This window comes from Mustela putorius, unplaced genomic scaffold (assembly GCF_011764305.1).
Source record: "Mustela putorius furo isolate JIRA1106 unplaced genomic scaffold, ASM1176430v1.1 tig00003845_pilon_pilon_pilon, whole genome shotgun sequence".
Classification (NCBI taxonomy): domain Eukaryota; kingdom Metazoa; phylum Chordata; class Mammalia; order Carnivora; family Mustelidae; genus Mustela; species Mustela putorius.
This window is the reverse complement of record NW_025421998.1, coordinates 47,327,200-47,347,172: the sequence shown is the minus strand read 5'-3', so window position 1 is coordinate 47,347,172 and position 19,973 is coordinate 47,327,200. Positions and strand designations below refer to the sequence as shown.

General features: G+C 34.9%; 1 pseudogene; it reads left to right on the top strand.

The window, feature by feature from the left end:
* Positions 1-19,973, top strand: part of LOC123394886 — a 93,790-nt pseudogene that overhangs the window by 57,554 nt on the left and 16,263 nt on the right.

Genomic DNA, 19,973 nt, shown 5'->3' with positions numbered 1-19,973 from the left:
CTTAGATACCTAACAGACCTTACACTTTTTAGGTTTAAACATAACAAACTGTAGCATTATAAAGATGCTTAGTAAAATAAGAAGGTGACTCATTACAAAAACTAGAATTTTTCTTTGCCACTAGAAGACCTTGACATTGTGTACAATAGATACTTTTTAAAATTTTTTTCTCCCATTTTTCCTTTTTTTGTTAATCCTTATCTTTTTTTTTTTAAGACTTTATTTATTTATTTGACACAAAGAGAGATCACAAGTAAGCAGAGAGGCAGGCAGAGAGAAAGGAGGAAGCAGGTTCCCCGCTGAGCAGGGAGCCTGATGCGGGGCTTGATCCCAGGACCCTGACATCATGACCTGAGCTAAAGGCAGAGGCTTAACCCATTGAACCACCCAGGTGTCACATGTTAATCCTTATCTTAATAACGTCCTGGCTATGTGAATTTATCTATTTTAAAAATATAATATCCCTTAAATATATTTTTAGATTATAGTTTTATTTCCTGGTTGTTGTAAATAACAACTGTTGTATTTTAGTTTGAAACATTTCCCAATTATTTCTATCTGACAATAAATATAAGATGGATGGTTTTTATGAGCATGCAATCAACCAAGTATAATAAAAGTTGATTAAATTGAAGGAGTTTGATTCAAATGTTAAAAGAATCTTGCCAAGTAGTGTGGATGCAATGGTAAGCAATATTGAGAAGGGAGTTTGGAACTGGACTTTCAGAAGACTGAATTATATTCCTTTTTTGATTAGTCATGGGCTGTGTGATTGTGGGCAAGTCATGTCTCCTTTTGAGACTTTTCAGTTTCTTCCCTTGTATTATGTCATACATTTCTCTTGAATGCAAAACATTCAGGAATCTGAGGACCTGATATTTTGTGTTTGTATGTGTGTAGTTTAAAAAGTCGTGTGGATGTTGCTATTGAGCTATGGATGAAGTCTTAGAATATAAGTGAGGTTCGGTGGGGTGAGGTCCAGAGCCGATGACCCAGAAATGGTGGTTTATTAAAGCACAGGGACAGGAGCCATAGGCAGAGAGAGCTGCTGCCCCGGGGGCTGTGAGGAGTGGTCCATTATATACTTGCAAGTTGGGAGGGGCTCAGGGATGGCATAAGTCTCTAAGGAATTTTGGAAGCAAGGTTTCTAGGATCTTGAGGGGCTAGCTATGTTGGAGAAAAGGTTATTCATTACCTAGATGTATATCAGTGGGCAGCAAGCTTGGGAATCATTGTCAACAGATATCTTGGAGGATTTAGAGATAAAGTTTCCAAAGGAATTGTTAAAGTTAAAGATCCTGTAAATTGTTATAGGATCCTGGTTGGGGGTAGAGGTTGGTCAGGCTAGGATTGCCCTTAGCAAAGCCTTAAGGTGGAGGTAGTTGAGTCCCTAGAGGAATGTCAGTCTGCCTGTTTCGAGGGCTTGTCCATGGGTAAGGAAATTTAATAACTTTTCTTCTGCCTCCTGTTTCCCACATCAGCTATATCACACACAAAAAATATAGGATTAAAAACCAACCAATGAAATTTAGATTTTATTTTGTATGCAGTACACGTGTGTATTGCAAAGGGAGAGAGATCAGTTTGAAGGAAGGATTGTCAGGGTCTGGAGGGAGAGAAATTAATTAAGAAACCAATGTAAAAGCAAGTGGGAGTTTGGCCTGAATAAAGGTGGTAGTTAAGGAAATGGTAGGTTCTTTGATTTCCTCTGTAAGAATTTATTCCACTTTGTTGTTGTTGTTGTTGTTTGTTCTTAAAACTGTGTCAGTGTCAAATTTAAATTCTCCTCGAAATGTTGAGTAGATTATGAAAAACCAAAAGCAAAAATGCTGTAAAACCTATATGGAACTAAACTACAAAAATCAACGGGGTAAAAATATGGAAAACTTGGCAAGAAAAATATTAATACTAGAGAGTACATACATTATCAACAAATCACCAAAGACTACTCAACACCAAAAAAACAAACAATCTGATTGAAAAATGGGCAGAGGTCCTGAATAGCCATTTCTCCAAAGGAGACATACAGGTGGTTAAGAGGTACATGAAAAGATGCTCAACATCACTAATCATCAGGTAAATGCAAATCAAAACCATATCACTTTTCACCTTTCAAAATGGCTAAAATCAAAAACATTAGAATTAATAATTGTTGGTGAGGATGTGGAGAAAAGAGAACACTTGTGTACTGTTGGTGGGAATGTAAATTGGTACAGCCACTGTGGAAAACAGTATGGTGGTTCCTTAAAAACTTAAAAAAAAAAAAAAAAACCACCTTAAAAATAGAATTACTGTATAATGCAGTAATTCCAATACCCAAAGAAAATAAAAACACTTAATTTAAAAAAGATAGCTGCATTCCTGTACTTTTTGCAGCATTACTTATAATAGGCAAGATATGGAAGCAGCCTGTCTAGGTAGATTAATTGATAAAGAAGAGGACACACACAAACACACACACACGAATATTATACAACCATAAAAAGCATGAGCTCTTAACATTTGCAACAACATGGATGGACCTAGAGGGTATTATTTTGCCAAATGCAAAAAGTCAAACAGAGGAAAAATAAATACTATATGATTTCACTCGAAAATGGAATCTGAAAAACAAAACAAATAAATAAACAAAAAACAGCATCAGACTTCCAAATACAGGAAACAAACTGATGGTTGCCTGAGGGAAAGGGGGTGGAGGATGGGCAAAATGGGTGAAGAGGAATGGGAGATACAGGCTTCCAGGTATGGAATGAGTAAGTCATGGGAATAAAGCAGAGGGAATAAAGTCAGTTATACTATAATAGCATTGTATGGTGACAGATGATAGCTACACTTGTGATGTATAGCATAGTATAATACATAAACCTGTGAAATCACTATGTTGTACACCTGAAACTAATGCAACATTGGGTGTCAACTATGCTCAAATTAAAAAAAAAAAAGTAAAAACAAAACATGAAAAAACAAAAACTGAGGCTTCCTGAACTTTAATAATATCTAAAGTTTTTTTCCTTTTAAGAACATCTTATCTCCATTGAAGAATGCAATCGTGGTATTTTAAAAATGCTTTTCTATATTAAATATAAAAAGAAAATAAAGCTTACGCATTTGTCAGTAAGCCAGTTGGCCATTCAGTCAGTAGTTAGTTATCCATTATGGTGTGTGCCTTTAATTATTCTAGGTATGAGTCAAATAGACAACATCCTTAACAATTCTAGGGCTTCCATTCCATGACTTTTCACTTATTTCATTTTATTTGCATCTGTTTTTTTTTTTTTTTTTTTTTTTTTTTTGGAAAGGCAGAATATGAACCAAAGAAAAAAAAATAATATATAATGCTAGGTCAGGTTTTGAAACAAGTAAATGGTTTGAGAATAAAATAATCCTTGGTAAGAGGATTACAAGTGAGATGGAGAATGTATTTTAGATAAAGTGCTGAAGGAAGAGTTTAAAAAGGTGACATTTTAGTTGAGACCTAAATAAAATAAGGAAGTAAATAAGGGAATAAAATGCAAGTATCTGGGGGGAAGAGAATTCCAGGTAGAGAAAACGGCCCTGGGGCAGAAGCATGTTTGGAGAGCTCAGCTAACAAAAGGAAGTGAGTTACAGCTGGAACAAACTAAGCTGGAGAAGATGCAAAAATCGAAGAGATAGCCAGGGGGCAGAATCATAGACTGAAGCTATAATTGTCTAAGCCCTATTAGGTAGGATATATCCCAGTATTAAACTAAGGATCAGGAGACTATCCTCACTTCATAAAACATTGAAGAAGTTTAAAATAAGATTTAAGTTATTATTAATAATATAAATATTATATAAAAGTACAAATGCAAAGGAAAGGAAATAATGCTATTCTAGTTAAGTTGTAGCTCAACATTCTGTGCATTTTTATGACACTAAGATTTCTTGGGGACAATTTTATTATTTATTTACTAATTATTTATTTGTATTATTTTTGTGTTGGGATCTTTTATAGGCATAGGGGATTTAAAAAAGTATAATTTAAAAAGTATAATAAAAATATTTTGTGTTCTCAATGGTTTTTATAACATTACCACATTCAAGTGTATATTTCCAGTTATTACAAAGACAATTTTAGAGTCTCTTGATGTTCTAGCCCTCTAACATACTTTTTAATTCATCAGCAGCAATGCAATTCTTTTTTAATAGTATACCTGAATTTTTAGGACTCACATGCTTATAGTAAATGCTTCTATCTCTATGGTTGATAGATTATTATTGAAATATTGCTCATCTGTGAAACTTATTTTGGCTAAAACTTAGAGTTTGGTTTTATGAATGTTTCCATGTAACAACCTGAAAAGGGGATGTCTCTGCACTTACTTGGGATGCTTTTAGTTGCAAGGATAGAAACTTCTCAAAGTATCTTAAAAATAGAGATATTTATTTACTATTTTTTTTTCCTCAAACCAGAAGCCTGGAGTTAGGCAGCTCTAGGTTGGATTCAAAATCTCAGTATTTTAGAGCAGCATGAATTACCACATAACTTCTCAGTCTTTCAGATGGCCCAGGGATCGCCTTTGCTACTTTATATATCAGGTCTCTGACCAGCCTCTAAGAGGTACAGTGTACCTCATTTCCTCATCTCTTCTTATTTGAATCAAGATAAAAGACTTTTATGCAAGTCCCAGTAGAAATTAGTCACTAACAAAGAAGGACAGAATTACCACATTCTGGACAGCCGTTAAGGCTGAGTTAGGGAAAAGGGCAAAGGGCCCACAATGCTTAAACCAATGGTTTTGCCTTTTCTAAAATTGTTTAAAATAATTCTGTGATTTTGTTAATAAAGAAGAGGTTGAACAAAATAACTATTGCATGGGCAAATAATAATATCACTTTATCGCTTTTTATTCCTCAATATATTTGAACTGTTAAGTTTTCATTCAATTGCAAAGACAAATCTGTGAACTAAATTAGCATAAATGAGCATGGCTCCAAAGAAACTATTACTAATTGGATTCTAAAATTGTAAAGTTGAGTTAGAAATATTAATTTAATAAACTATGAAATTATATCTTTTTATATCTCTACTGCTTCCAAGCATCCCTTTTCTTAAAGTGTATCATAACTGTTCAGTATAGTCTATTAGTATCTTTCCCGTATAGCCAAATCTGGAATCTATTGTAACTTTTAAATTTCTCTGTGATTTTTATGTTAAATGATTAGAAATTAATCCTTCTTATTTGTCTTACAGAGAATTTTTCAGAGTAAGTAGTAAAAAACCGTAAGCTTGCATTTGATATTATTCACCAGTATTGAATCATTATTATTAATTGTTTGAGGAGCACTCCAAGAATTTTGTGTAAACTATAAATCATCTTAATGGATAATATTATATATTTACAAATTATGCATAAAATTTCTAAAGTAAACATTCTCCAATAAAAATCATTGAAGTCATCCATAAATCTGTTGACCCTGGGTTAATATTTAAGTTAATATTTTTGAAAGTCATCTATTTCTCATTTATTTCCTTCAGCTAATTTTAAGTAGCTGGATCTCCTTATGATACAGTTATGTCCCAAATCACATGGTGATTTCTTTTATGAAAAAGGCGGTCTCTTCCTAAGACCTTTCCCATACAATCTCAGACTAAGATTCTTTTTCATTATACAGAGCACGACTGTTTAAATAATTTATTATCTTTTTTTTGCAAAAGCTTGAAAAGATGCAATTTTTTATATATCAGTTTCATTTGTAATCTTTCCCACTGTCAATGCCTACTGAAGTTACTTTACCTTTGCTTTGAGCAAGAATAAGTAATTCATCTCATAAATTTTCATTAAAAAAATATGTCTTCCTCACATCTAGTATTTAAATCATGGTCCCTACTGTAACAAGAGGTATGATCTGTAGAGTTTTGAGTATTCAATAATAAATTTATATTCTCTCCTATTGAAGTTATAATTTAGATATATATTACTTAAAAAGAGTCTTAAGGAATTATTAAAAATCAATTAATATCAGGCTACCAGAAGACAAAATACCTGGAATGTCATCTTACTCTCCAAAGATACATACCTAAACGAAAATAGGATTTATTAATGTCCTTAGTTGTTATAGAAAAATAACATAGGAAATGTTAGATTTTGAATAGTGATTTTATGTTCTTGACAAAATGTGGTCCTGGACAAATATGCTTTGCAGAAAAATATTTATGTAGTTCCAGAGAAAAATATTTACCTTTGTCTTTACTTGTTTTTATGTTTTATTTTATAACACACACACACACACAAACCCAATGGAATGAAAATTTTACTTATTCCTTTTTGTTATAAAAAAGAACTCCAGCCTAATTATGTGCTCACCTAATATAATCAGCCCATCTCAAATATCTAATAATGTGTACTTCAGGTGTTTTTCTTACTTGCCCTGAATTCTGTTATATCCCTTAAATATCTTTAAATTATATTTAGAAGCCCTTTTAGAACATTCTGGAAATGGGCAATATATGTGAACCTTTTAAGCATTTTGAAATTTTTTGTCTTCTGTGGAGTTCAAAACAACATGCTGTATGTCCATAGCATTCTAAGTCATTCTTTGTATATGTGTGTATACAAACCTATGAGATGTTTGGGTATTGTGTGTTTGTATGTGCATGTTCATATATTTTAGAGCTGGGCAGAGAGAAAGGCCACAAAAATAATAGGGAAAAGGAAAGGTAATGAATATATATCTTATTTATCCCTTAGTATGTCCCAAGTACTGTCCAAGCATTTTATATACAATATTTCATACTGTCTTTGCAACATGTTGCTTTATAACAACAGTATTGTCATTTTATAAATGAGGTAACAAATTGGGTTTTATATGTAATATATATACATATATACATGTAAACACACACACATAGTAATTTTATAAAATAAAAGGAAAAATAATGAAGTTGGAGTTCAAAATTTATATACATATGTATGTATATATGATCATGGTTATGCAGTGGCTAGAGCTGATTTGTTCATAATATGTGAGTTATGCAATCTAGCTGGACTCTTATAAAGATAAATGTGCATTGTTGTCTCCTTCCTTTCAAAGGAGCATATTTCCATAGGAGAGCCTCCCTCCATATGAACTTTATATTCAATCAGGATTTGGATATACTTAAAAAATTAAGCTACATTTATAAGCATAACAGAAATTTTATTTCTATTACTAATACAGCAATAGATTTATTTTCCATTTCAGATATTGTAATTATTTTGACAATAAGAAGCCTAAAAATGTGTTCTGTTTTTGTTTTTGTTTTGTTTTGTTTTGTTTTGTTTTAGAGAGGGGTATAGAGAGCAGTGGGAGGAACAGAGGGAGAGAGAGAAAGAGAATCTTAAGCAGGCTCCACACCCAGGACAGAGCCCAATGTGGACCCTGATGTCACAACACTGAGATCATGACCTGAACCAAAATCAAGAGTCAGATGCTTAACCAACTGAGCCACCCAGTTGCCCTAAGCCTAAGAATGTTTTAAACACATTTCCAAGGGAAAACAGTCTATATAGCATAAAATAAATTTGTGTGATTTGGGAGGACAAATCTCAAAGGTATAGTTTTGACATACACAATACTTTACAATTAAGACAAAAGAGATGAAGTTAGTTTAAATAATTTTAAAATGTAAAAAATCAGACCAGGCAATATACCTATATTGTAAAATTATTTATATCAGGGGTGCTGGGTGACTTAGTCGGTTAAGTGTCTAACTTCAGCTCAGGTCAGGATTCCTCAGTCCTGGGATGGAGCCCCACATTGAGCCCCAGTCAGGTCCTGGCTTGGGGAGGAGTCTGCTTGTCCCTCTGCTGCCCCTCCCCCCACTCATGCTGGAGCTTTCTCTCTCTCTCTCAAATAAATAAAATTTTAAAAAATATTTATGTCAAATTCTGCCCAAAATATTTATGTGATATACTAAATTTAGTTGCTCAGGTCACTCTTTACTGCCTGCTGACTTTTCCATTTTGTGTTTTCTCTGTTAAGTTTTCCTTTCTAAGATATTGATATAACTCAGTTGTGTTATTAACAGAGTTCAGGCATCCAGTGGTGATAGTAGGTATACTGTGAAAGGTATGGAAAGACCTATTATCTGGAATAATAAAAATGTGAAAAATGAAAAATAATTATAAATCTAATCATAGGACTGTAATCATGTTATTTCCATGACACTCAGTAATCTAAGGGGAAAAGTCAAGTTAAGGTGATTTGGGATGAAAAAAAAAAAAATGAATCAGGGAACTTGGTGGCTCAGTCAGTTAAGCAACTGCCTTCGTCTCAGATCATGATTCCATGATTCCATGATCCCAGGGACCTGGGATCAAGTCCCAAAAGTGTTCCTCCGCAGCAGGGAGCCTGCGTCTCCCTCTCCCTCTGCCTGCTGCTCCCCATTTGTGCTCACTCTCTCCGTCTAACAAATGAATAAATTAAATCTTAAAAAAAGAAAAACAATCAGATAAAAAGTTGTTTTTATAACACTTAAGCAAAAATTCATAATAAGGGGATATTTAACTGTCTCCGGGGTGAATTTACATATAAATAAAATTCTGTTTTATCAAGTATTTTTTTTAAAGATTTTATTTATTTATTTGACAGACAAAGATCACAAGTAGGCAGAGAGGCAGGCAGAGAGAGAGCAGAGAGCCTGATGCGGGGCTCGATGCGGGGCTCAATCCCAGGACCCTGAGATCATGACCTGAGCCAAAGGCAGAGGCTTAACCCACTGAGCCACCTAGGCGCCCCTACCAAGTAGTCTTCTAAAACTATCTGAAAGACAAAATTGAATGTCAGATCCTGTATTTTTGCAAACTAACACAGGAGGCCCATCATTCTTCTTTTTCTTCTTGTTCATTAATGAACACTGTCCCGAATTTTAGAAAATAATTAACCATATACATAACCTTTTTATTAATAGTCACATTACCAGCCAAAGATTGTTGAGATATCAGGAATATTGATTGTGCTAAAATTTTCTTGAAAATTCTGACTATGTCAACTTTGTCACTCAAGGGTCTCTGTTCTGTTACCTTTTGCCAGAATCTGAGCATTGCATGCAAAAGAATTTGAAGAGAGAAAAAATATCTTATGACCAAGGTTAAAAATAAAAAGTGTATGGGATCTTTGGATATTTCACAAACCACTAAATATTTATATCTTGTCAAAAATAAATGCAAAGGATGATTTTAATTTTGAGGCTCATTCTTTACAACATACAGGAGAAAAGGTCTGATCTATTACTATCTCTTTCATATATAAAAATATATCTTTATTGAGCAACTACTTGGTGATTGGCACAGAATTAAGTGCACAGGATGGAAATAAAATTAAGACCTAGTCCAGCTTTGAAGAGCTTAAAACTGGGTGGGGAGATAGACATATAAAATTAATTTAATGTTATGTGGTGTATGCACCCACAATGCTAGAAGGACATGCAAGAAAGGTATTTAGCTGTGTCTGGGGACTTGAAAATGTCTTCCCTGAAAGAACAAGTAAGATAAATTTCTCTCTGTTGTCTATGACGTCTCTGTGGTTGTTGCTTGTAAGAAATTCCCAAATCCTACGTCAAATTGTCACCTCCAGTACTTAATGTATTAGTAAAACTCCTTTAGTTGTGAAATGAACTTTGCCCAACTCACATGAGAAAAAATTGTGGATGAAAAGTAGAATAGAAGAAGAAAATAAGAATCAAAGTTGAACATTCACATGATGAGAGGGGAAAAAAAACACACAAAAACCAAGAGCAGTTTGGTTGTACTGTTGAGAAGCTTCCACGGACTGTCTTTACCCTCCTCCTCCTTTCCATTCTTCTCTTGAAATAGGGCTCCTCTTTTTTCAAGTGCAATAGTTAGCCTTGTGATTTTGATCCAGTTTAGCCAATGTTCACAAGGACTATGGTACATTGAAAACTGTTGTGCAATTTTCCTTATTTTTGTCCGTATAGTCTCTCTCCTATCTGGAGACCTCACTGGCATTTACCAATACTTTCAGGCTTGCTTGTTGTAGATAGAGCAAAACAAAAGATATTTTTTCTTTAGCCTTCTTACCCTCTCAACCCTCTCAACCTTGTTGATTTTTATTTTTAAAAAATTCCTCTGTACCCACTCTGTTTATTTACTCTTCTTAATTTTTACCTACACTTTGGTGTCTGATCCCAAACTCTTTATAAGTTGCTTCCTCAAGGATTTTTCTCTCACTTTTCTGGCACTTAGTATCTGGTTATCCTTCTATTTCGGATAGGTCCTCTCTGATTTCTTCCATGAGACACTTATTACCCATCTCCAAAGTATATTATGTTCTCTGAGCTCTGTTCCTCCGTTTCATTTCTCTTACCCACTACGAACTTTATTTCTAACCGTTGGTTTGGTATCTTCACCTATTGTCATGCTGGTACCTCAGTCATACCAAAATAGGATTCATTTTCCTGGTTGAGTCCACTGATAATACTGACTCCTCTCTTTCTGCTAGTAATACCATCTTTCTTCTTGCCAACCTTGTTATATACCTGCAGATGCTCCTAATCCCTCAAACTCATGGCTCTGAAAAACCATTCTCAGGCTTATGCCCAATATTCCCTGATTAACTGACCATTATCTTTTGCCTTGATTAGCATTTCTCAAAATGAGTTCTTAGTCTTCTTACTGAGAATGTGGTTGACAGGGCAGGATTATAGGCATCACCAGGAAGTGTTTTAGAAATGAAGAATCCTAGACCCTACTGAATCAGAATTTACATTTTAACAAGATCCTTTATTTTGAAGTGATTTGTTTTAAAAATATGAGTTCCATGAGATTTTTCTTGGAGGGGCAGAAACAGAGAGAGATGGACAGACAGAAATGGAGAAGGAGGGAGAAGGGGAGGGGAAAGAAGAGGAGAAGAGCAAAGAGGGCAAAGAGAATGGAGACATAGTTCTCCTCTTGGACTGTCACAGTACGATTAGCCTGTTTAAAGCTTTACAGTGGGAAAAAAGGAGTATTCTGTATGTAATATATATGAAAGGTAAAGAAATTATATACATAGCATCTGTTCTACACTCTCTGATTTCCTCATTTAAAAAAAAAAATGTGGGGCACCTGGGTGGCTTAGTGGGTTAAAGCCTCTGCCTTTAGCTCAGTTCATGATCTCAGGGTCCTGGGATCGAGCCCCACATCAGGCTCTCTGCTCAGCAGGGAATCTTTTTCCTCCTCTCTCTCTCTGCCGGCCTCTCTACCTACTTATGATCTCTGTCTCTCAAATAAATAAAACCTTAAAAAAAAAGTTTATGGGAAATTACTGGTGTTGCTTATGATTACCATAACCCTATTGCAAACAGCCAATCAAAAGATTCATTTGAATGCTTTTAGTCAAAATGTGTGTAATAGTTTCACTGTATTATATGTATATAATATAATGAAACATATAGTCACACATAATGAAACATATAGTGAAATATATATATATATTTTGGCCAGGAAATGTCTGGTGGGATGTTTTGAGAAAAAAATAAATCCTTAGTAGGCATTCTTAAAATTGCAGTGTGTTATTGAGTCTTGGTGAGAATTTTGCTTTCCATTCAAAACTTAGAGTTCACACTGCTTTTGCTGTAAGAGAAATTTAATTTTTCTCTTTGATAAACAAACAAAACTTCATTGTAACACATTCACATTTCTTGCACATTTTCATAATAAACACTACCTTCCTTTGGAAATTTCCTGTAAAAATTTGAGATTTTACAGATCTCTGAGGCTGCCAAAGCCACTTTAAATTGGCATCTTATTTGCAGGCTCATTAAAGCCCACAATGAGACAGGCCCTGGTCATTGCTGATTTGTTAGTTGATATGCTCAGAAAAAAGCAGGCACTTGAATGCTTTCTTGTCCAATAATACTCAAATTGTCTCTAAAGACTGTCTCAGCATTCATAACATGCTTTTAGAACCGCAAGACTCCAGATGTAACATTAGGCTGTAGGTAAAATTATGACTGCAAGGAAATTCAGTTACGTAGGTTTACTTTTGTTTGTTTCAGCCACTGATAAAAATCATTGAATTAAAAAAGTTGGGCAGATGTCTAGTACAGCTCAATATTCCACATAGAGTTTTAAATCAAATTAAAGGGATTGACTGAAGCAGGCATTCTGTCACCAAGCACAAAGGATCCATTGCTTGGGGTGTATCAGCCAATAGACTAACCCAAGTCTTGTTTTAAGTAAACAGTTTTTGTGTGTGTGTTTTATTTTGTTTTGTTTTGTTTTGATTAGTTGCAAAAAGTAAGGGGACAAGGAAATAGTTCTCAAAGCACTATTTCCTTTTGGGTTTAGTGATCGAAGCACTGTTTCCTTTTGGGTTTAGTGAAGAAAGCTTTTATTCAGTGTGCTGGTAGGGCAAAGGCAAGAGGCTTGATACATTGGGGAACTTACACATATTTATATGTTACTTAGGCACTTAGGTTCAGCGGGGCATGCCTAGCATGTCAACATTCTAGTGCGTACATTGTATGTTTTAAAAAAAGGCAGAAAAACCCATCCTTATGAGGAGATCTTTGTATTATAAAGAGCTAAAGGTAACTTTAGGGCAATTCAGGGAGCTTCTGCACAGATCCTTATCTCCAATCTTGCTGAAACTGGTTCACACAAGGGCATTCCAAGTACTAACCAGCCAGACCCTGCTTAGCGGCCATACATCTCCTTGGTGGGAGCTGCTTGTTCTTCAGAACAGACACATTCTTTTTTTTTTTTTTTTTTTTTTTAAGATTTTATTTATTTATTTGACAGTGAGATCACAAGTAGGCAGAGAGGCAGGCAGAGAGAGAGGGGGAAGCAGGCTCCCGGCTGAGCTGAGAGCCCGATGTGGGGCTCCTTCCCAGGACCCTGATATCATGACCTGAACTGAAGGCAGAGGCTTTAACCCACTGAGCCACCCAGGTGCCCCCACTCTTGATTATTCTTAAACTTATTATTTAATGTTTTTTTACTGCTTACTTCTTCTTTACTTAGGAGTTCTCAATCAGATTCTTCAGAAAGCAATAACCTTAATCTCAGGTCAATGACTAAAAATTAATAAATGAAAATGAATTTTTAACTCAGTAAGATCATAGATTGTTGATTTATAGTGTGTCAAGCATTCTTGCAATCAAAGGATTGACAATCCAGCAGATTCTTGGATAATTGTTTGCTTTTACATATAGCATAATTTTTATTATTACACATGCTTATTTAGAATATTGACATACAAATAAATAAGATTTGTCATTGAAATTTTAAAAAGTGATCTTTCTCTCCTTTGAGCAATCTGTTAAAGTAGTAATTTTGAAGTTAGTAATGTCAAAAGAGAAAAATAAATTATTTTTCTGTTGATCAGATGGAATTTGAAATTACTCTTAATGTTGAAGCACTCACTGAAACCTTGTTTATTGAAGAGCTAACAGGTTATTCAAATACTCACTTTATCCTGAGGATATGGATTATCTGCAGACATAAAAGAATGAAAGGGTATTCAGAAGGGGTATCATTTTTTGCTGTGTCGTGAAGAGAACTTACTACTGACAGTGCATCCTTTTTATACAGAGTCAGGAAATGGATTCCACACGGGAACATGTTAGGATGTCACATTGTTAGGCAGTCAACCTTTCACAGTTCTTGACTTACGTGCTGTAATTGATAAAGTAAAAAAATAGTAAATTAAGGCCTTGGAATTTTCAAACATCAGCCTAATAGAAAAACTGCTGGGGCAAAACTACTTCAGGTAGCTTTGTCTATTAAATATTAATCATAATTGAAAAAGTAGCAAAGCATCAAGAAAAAGAACCAAAAGAAATTTGTGTTCTGAAAAAGCTAAACTTTTTGCCCTTCTAAAATTAAAGCTCATATATTCATAAGGCCTTGATTGCTCTTCTATTTTTATATGTATCGGTTTTGAAAATTCCATCAGTTGATGAGCACTTAACATCTGGGGACTACAGATGTGAGTAACTTGTGGACCTGAAGGAACTTGTGAAGTGTCATTTTTCACAACAATATTTGTTTTGTTTTAAAATTCTAGAGTATAGGGACACCTGGGTGGCTCAGTTGGTTAAGCAGCTGCCTTCGGCTCAGGTCATGATCCCAGCGTCCTGGGATCGAGTCCGACATCGGGCTCCTTGCTCAGCAGGGAGCCTGCTTCTCCCTCTGCCTCTGCCTGCCTCTCTGTCTGCCTGTGCTCGCTCGCTCTCTCTCCCTCTATCACTGACAAATAAATAAGTAAATAATCTTAAAAAGAATTAAAAATAAATAAATAAAATTCTAGAGTATAGTCTTTTTTTTTTAAAATATTTTACTTATTTATTTGACAGACAGATCACAAGTGGGCAGAGAGGCAGGCAGAGACAAAGAGAGGGGGAAGCAGGCTCCCCGCTGAGCAGAGAGCCTGATGTGGGTCTTGATCCCAGGACCCTGGGATCCTGACCCAAGCTGAAGGCAGAGGCTTTAACCCACTGAGTCACCCAGGCACCCCTAGAGTATAGTCTTTGAGAGAGATACAAATATAGATAGAAAATGTACTTCATTCACTGAACACATAAAATTCCTATAGACTATATTCCAAATACTATGCAAAGAATAAAAATATTTAACTCCAGGGCTAGGAAAATCCTTATAAGGAAATCAAATTTAAGAGAGGAGCTAGAGAATTGGTAGAAAACATTTTCAGTGATGGAGAAAAAAAATTTCAGTGATGGAGAAAAAAATTTTCAGTGAGGAAGTATTCTCTAGGGATAAAAATTGTTATAATGTAATGTGTATAATGGCAAGTTCAGTGTCTTTAGGTGATAAAGAATGATAAAGTATTAGTAGTGATACTTTAGTAGTAGATTAATATGGAAGCAAGGATTTTATCATGAGTGGAATAAACTGTGGTGGTTATTGTCTCTCAGTTCCAGGCTACCAATTTTATAATATGCTCTGTTATAATGGAGATAAAAGTCATTCCTTTGATTTCCTTATGACCTGGGAGACAATGGTGTGGATTGAAAATTTAGAGAAGAGGAGAAGGGACTCTCTGCCTCCAGCCCCTATCAGTCATTTCAGCATCAGTAGGTAGTAGCAGTTCCAATGCCATGTGATTGCACATTCCAAGGTGGCCCAAGAATTAAGCATAAAGTTCCCACCACACTCTCCCACCTCCTCTTTCTTCCCCCAGGCCCTTATTCTTGTGCCAACATGCCATCTAAAATCCCCTTGTTAGTCAGCACAGTAGGTTTATTGAAGTCCTAGTTTCTGGTGACACTTCTGGCCCTTTGTTTCTCAAGGCTTAGTGGACATAATGCTTTCTGTAGATCTCATTTTTTTTTTAAGATTTTATTTATTTATTTGACAGAGATCACAAGTAGGCAGAGAGGTAGGCAGAGAGAGAGGAGGAGGCAAGCTCCCCGCTGAGCAGAGAGCCTGATGTGGGGCTTGATCCCTGCGATCATGACCTGAGCCGAAGACAGAGGCTTAAGCCACTAAGCCACCCAGGTGCCCCTGTAGATCTCATTTTTGCCTTAGCCTTTTCATATCCAAGAAACCAATTATCTATATTAAATAATCTATGTTTGACATGCCAAGCTTGCTTTCTATTTCTTGAATGTATCTTACTTTACTGATAAAGAAAGCATTGAAAGATTTTACCCATGGAGGTGATGTAACCAGACATATACTTTTATTTTTTTTTTATTTTTAATTTTTTAAAAAGATTTTATTTATTTATTTCACACAGAGAGAGATCACAAGCAGGCAGAGAGGCAGTCAGAGAGAGAGGAGGAAGCAGGCTCCCCGCTGAGCAGAGAGTCTGATGCGAGGCTCGATCCCAGGACCTGAGATCATGACCTGAGCTGAAGGCAGAGGCTTTAACCAACTGAGCCACCCAGGTGCCCCCAGACATGTACTTTTAAAAACGTAATTTTATAGTTTACAGGATTTGTAGAATGTGTCCCAACTGGAAGTATGGCAGTCATTTGGGAAGACTATTAGTGATTCAGGTAAAGGGAAAATAGTGTACTTTGGTTTTGACAGAAGAGAGGTCACTGGTGATGCTGTTAAGAGCAGTTTCAGTAGCATGTTGACTACAGAATACAGATAGCAGGGAGTTGAAGCCCTAAGGAAAGTTAATTTATCACGTGTACCTCACTATTAAAAAATATTTGGCCTTGGGGCACCTGGGTGGCTCAGTCAGTTAAGTAGCTGCCTTCCGCCCAGGTCATGATCATAGGGTCCTGGGATTGAATCCCACGTTGGGCGCCCTGCTCACTGGGGAGCCTGCTTCTGCCTCTGCCCCTCATCCTGCTTGTGCTCTCTCTCTCTCTCTCTTTTTCTCTCTCTTGCTCACTCTTTCCTCTCAAATTAATAAGTAAAATCTAAAAAAAATATATTCGGCTTTGAAAGAACACTGAAACTCTATAACATCTGAAAAAAATATGTGTGATCTAGAGATTTTTTTTATTCTGTTAGAAAAAATAACATACTCATTTATTTATTATTTTGAGATGTGAATGGCTTAAGTAAAATTCTGAGAAAATTTTGATATATTTATAGTATTACTAAGAAAACTCAGTATTTATATGGCTAATGTTTTATGCATTTGATAAATCTCTAGTTTGGTATGACTGCAACTAAATAAATTTCTGTAAACTCACCCACTAGAATGCAGGTTCCGTGAATTCAAGGTCTTATGTTTACTTTGAATTACCAGTGCCAAGTAAGTAATAGCTGCTCACTAAATATTTGCTGAAAGAATTAATATATATTTTAGCATATCTGTTTTTATTGAATTCATATGTAAATCTAATTTAAAATAGATTTTTGTTGTAAAATTTAAAGGTCTTCTGCAAGAAAATTTTATTTATTTATTTATATTTCTCAAATTCCCAGGCTACTCCATTAGTTACTCTTGTGATACTATCTAGACACAGTATTATGATGGATATATTTATAGTAACAGTCTTGCCTTTTTATAGCTTGGCTCAGAATTGATTATATATTGCCCTCCAAACAAACTAGTCAACAATGTACTTTGTGTAAATTAAATCTGAACTGATGTCTTAAAATCAGGGATTTTAGAGGTTGGTTTTGCATATAAATATTTAGGGAAGAGGAAGCTACAAAATGCAAATCTACTGCTGCTTAGTAGAACTCATTAAAATTTGGGGAAAACTTTTCTCTTTAATTTTTCTGAGTTCTCTTTTCTCTGAACACAGAATATAGCTTGAGGAAAAATAGATGTTGCTTCTCTTCATAGAAAGCAAGAAACAATAAACTTTTTCCAAGTAAATACAATCCTATTGTTGTGTTAACCTTTATCTTAATATTTCTTAACAATGACTTCTGTGTATAATACTACCAGATTTATATAGGAATTCCCAAGGGTTTTTTTTTTTCTTTTTTTTAATGCCCTTAAAACTTCTAGTTTATAGAGATGATTTATAGCAAAACAAAACCTAATGTTTATCCTTCTAGATCAGCATGTATATTCCTTAAATGATAAGAATAGTGTATGGCTCCTGGGGCTAATAATACATTATATGTTAATAAAAAATAAATTATTTTTAAAAAAGAATAGTGTATAGTGAAGCAGATGTCATGTCATCCTCATCTTCAGAAAACAACAAAAACCCTAAAGCTCAGAATTTATATTCAAATGGTCCTGGCTTAGAAGGGTCTCCAGTACCCTCCCAAGCAGATGGAAGCAAATGCAAATAGTCTATAAAGAATCACATTCAGCAAGGTATTAAAGAATTCCTGTGGTAAATTTTAAGGGAAAATGAGCTGATTTCTAAAACTTACAAAACATAAACAGAAGGAGGCATGGCCAGCAAGAATCAGAAGAAATCATATCACGTTCAGATACAGAGACATTAAAATTGGCTATATCAGACATAAAATGTAAAATACTTATGTTAAATCTACTTTAGAAGGGGTGCCTGGGTGGCACCATCGGTTGAGCATCTGACTCTTGGTTTCCACTCAGGTCATGACCTCAGGGTGGTGACACTGAGTCCTGGGATTGTGCCTTGTGCTCAGTGCAGGGTCTGCTTAAGATTCTCTTTCCATCTACTGCTCTCTCTCTCTAATAAATAAATACATCCTGAAAATATATATGTATCTAAAGAAAAAAAATTATGGATTAAAGCTATGAAAATGAGGCACAAGACATAAAAAAGTAACTAATCAGATTTGTCAAAACAAAACAAAAAGTAATCTAGAAATATGGGATTCTTGATTCCATAAAGATAGAGTAGGTTTATTCTCCTCAAATCCTCCTAGTTGCAACTAAAAACAAAACAAAACAAAACCTAAATCTAATGGACCAAAAACAACAATGAAAAAAAGATTCTGATAGGTGGAAAAAAGAAGTCAGACTGTTTAGGAGCCATAGGACTTGAAAAATAAAACATTCAAACACACAATGGAAGATCACTTATAATAAGAACAAGGGAAATCACAAATTGAATGAGAAAAGAAAGTAGATGCCAACAGTAAAATGAATCAGATGGTGTAGTTATCTGACAAGAATTTTAAAGTAGCCATCATAAAAATGAAATCCTGAAAGCAATTATAAGTTCTTTTGAAGCAACAGAATAAAATGTTAATTCCATCAAAGAAAGAGAAACTATACAAATAATCCAATGGCAATTATAGAACTGAAAAATAAAATATAATCACCAAAAACAGAACAAAATTTGGAATGGTTTCAGTAGTAGACCAGATGTGACAGGAAGATAGAATCCTTGAACTTAATGACAGATCAGTAAGATTTACCCCTTCTCAAAGCCAGAGAGAATGTAGTTTATAAAACAAAAACAACAACAGAATTAGCATAGGCTAAGTAATCTGGGGACCAATAACTAAAGAGTTCTGTTTTGTAGTCTCTCAGGAAATGGCCCCTCAAGTATGGCCACAAAAGAAAACCCAAGAGAGGCATAGGAAAATAAAGTTTATTATACTTACAGGTCTTAGAGAAACAGTCACTGCATGTCATGAGGGGGCCTGGGGGTAGAACCAAGGGAGCTAATTCAACCAAACAGTTACAAGCTGAAACAGAGGGAGGACTTGTGGACAAGTGCTTTCATTGGGAACGAGGATAAAGTTTACAAGCAGAATGTGTGAAGGAATGTCACTGGTACATTTGGAATGTCACTGGGTCATAGGGGAGAGGAAGAAGGGGGAACTTGTGGCAGTGACAAACTTTATCACACTAGTGCTAGCCACCTGGGTGAAGTGCTTACAGCCTGTTTGTGGGGATGTTGAGGCAGCCAGAAAATATGTATTTTAAAATTTAAAATACATCATCTAAATCCCAGAAGCAGAGAAGAGAGTACTGGGACTAGAAAACTATTTAAAGAAATAATAGCTGAAAACTTCCCAAATTTAGTTAAAGACATAAATCTAAAGACTAAAGAACGTGAATGAACTCAAAAGCAATAGAGTCAAAGAAATCCATGCAAGGACACATAATAATTAAGCTTATGAAAACTAGAAACAAAGGAAAAAAAAAAAAAAACTCTCTAAAGTGACCAGAGAAAATAATCAAAAAACACCAGTTTGAATCACAACAAATTTCTCATCTGAAATTAATAGGAACCAGCAGGAAGTACCTAACAATTTTCAAGTAGTGAAAGGAAAATGTAACCACGAAGTAAGTATCCAGTGTAAATAAATATCAGGAATGGAGGGAAATAAAGGCATTCTCAAAGGCAAACTAAGAAAACCTGTTGCCAGTAAACCTAAAACTGAGAACGTTTCTCTTTAAAGGTAAAGAAGGTAAAGCATTTTAAAGGGAAGATTTTTAAAATCCAATTGAAGCAGTTAAAACATCAGTATCCGTAGACTGTGCTAAGTTAAATGTGTATATTGTAATACCTAGAACAACCACTTAGAAACACATACAAAGCCATATACTAAAACAAACAACAACAACAAGAAAAAAAAAAAAACCTAAGTAAGTCAAGATGCAATCCTACAAAAAAAATTCAGGTCATTTACAGGAAA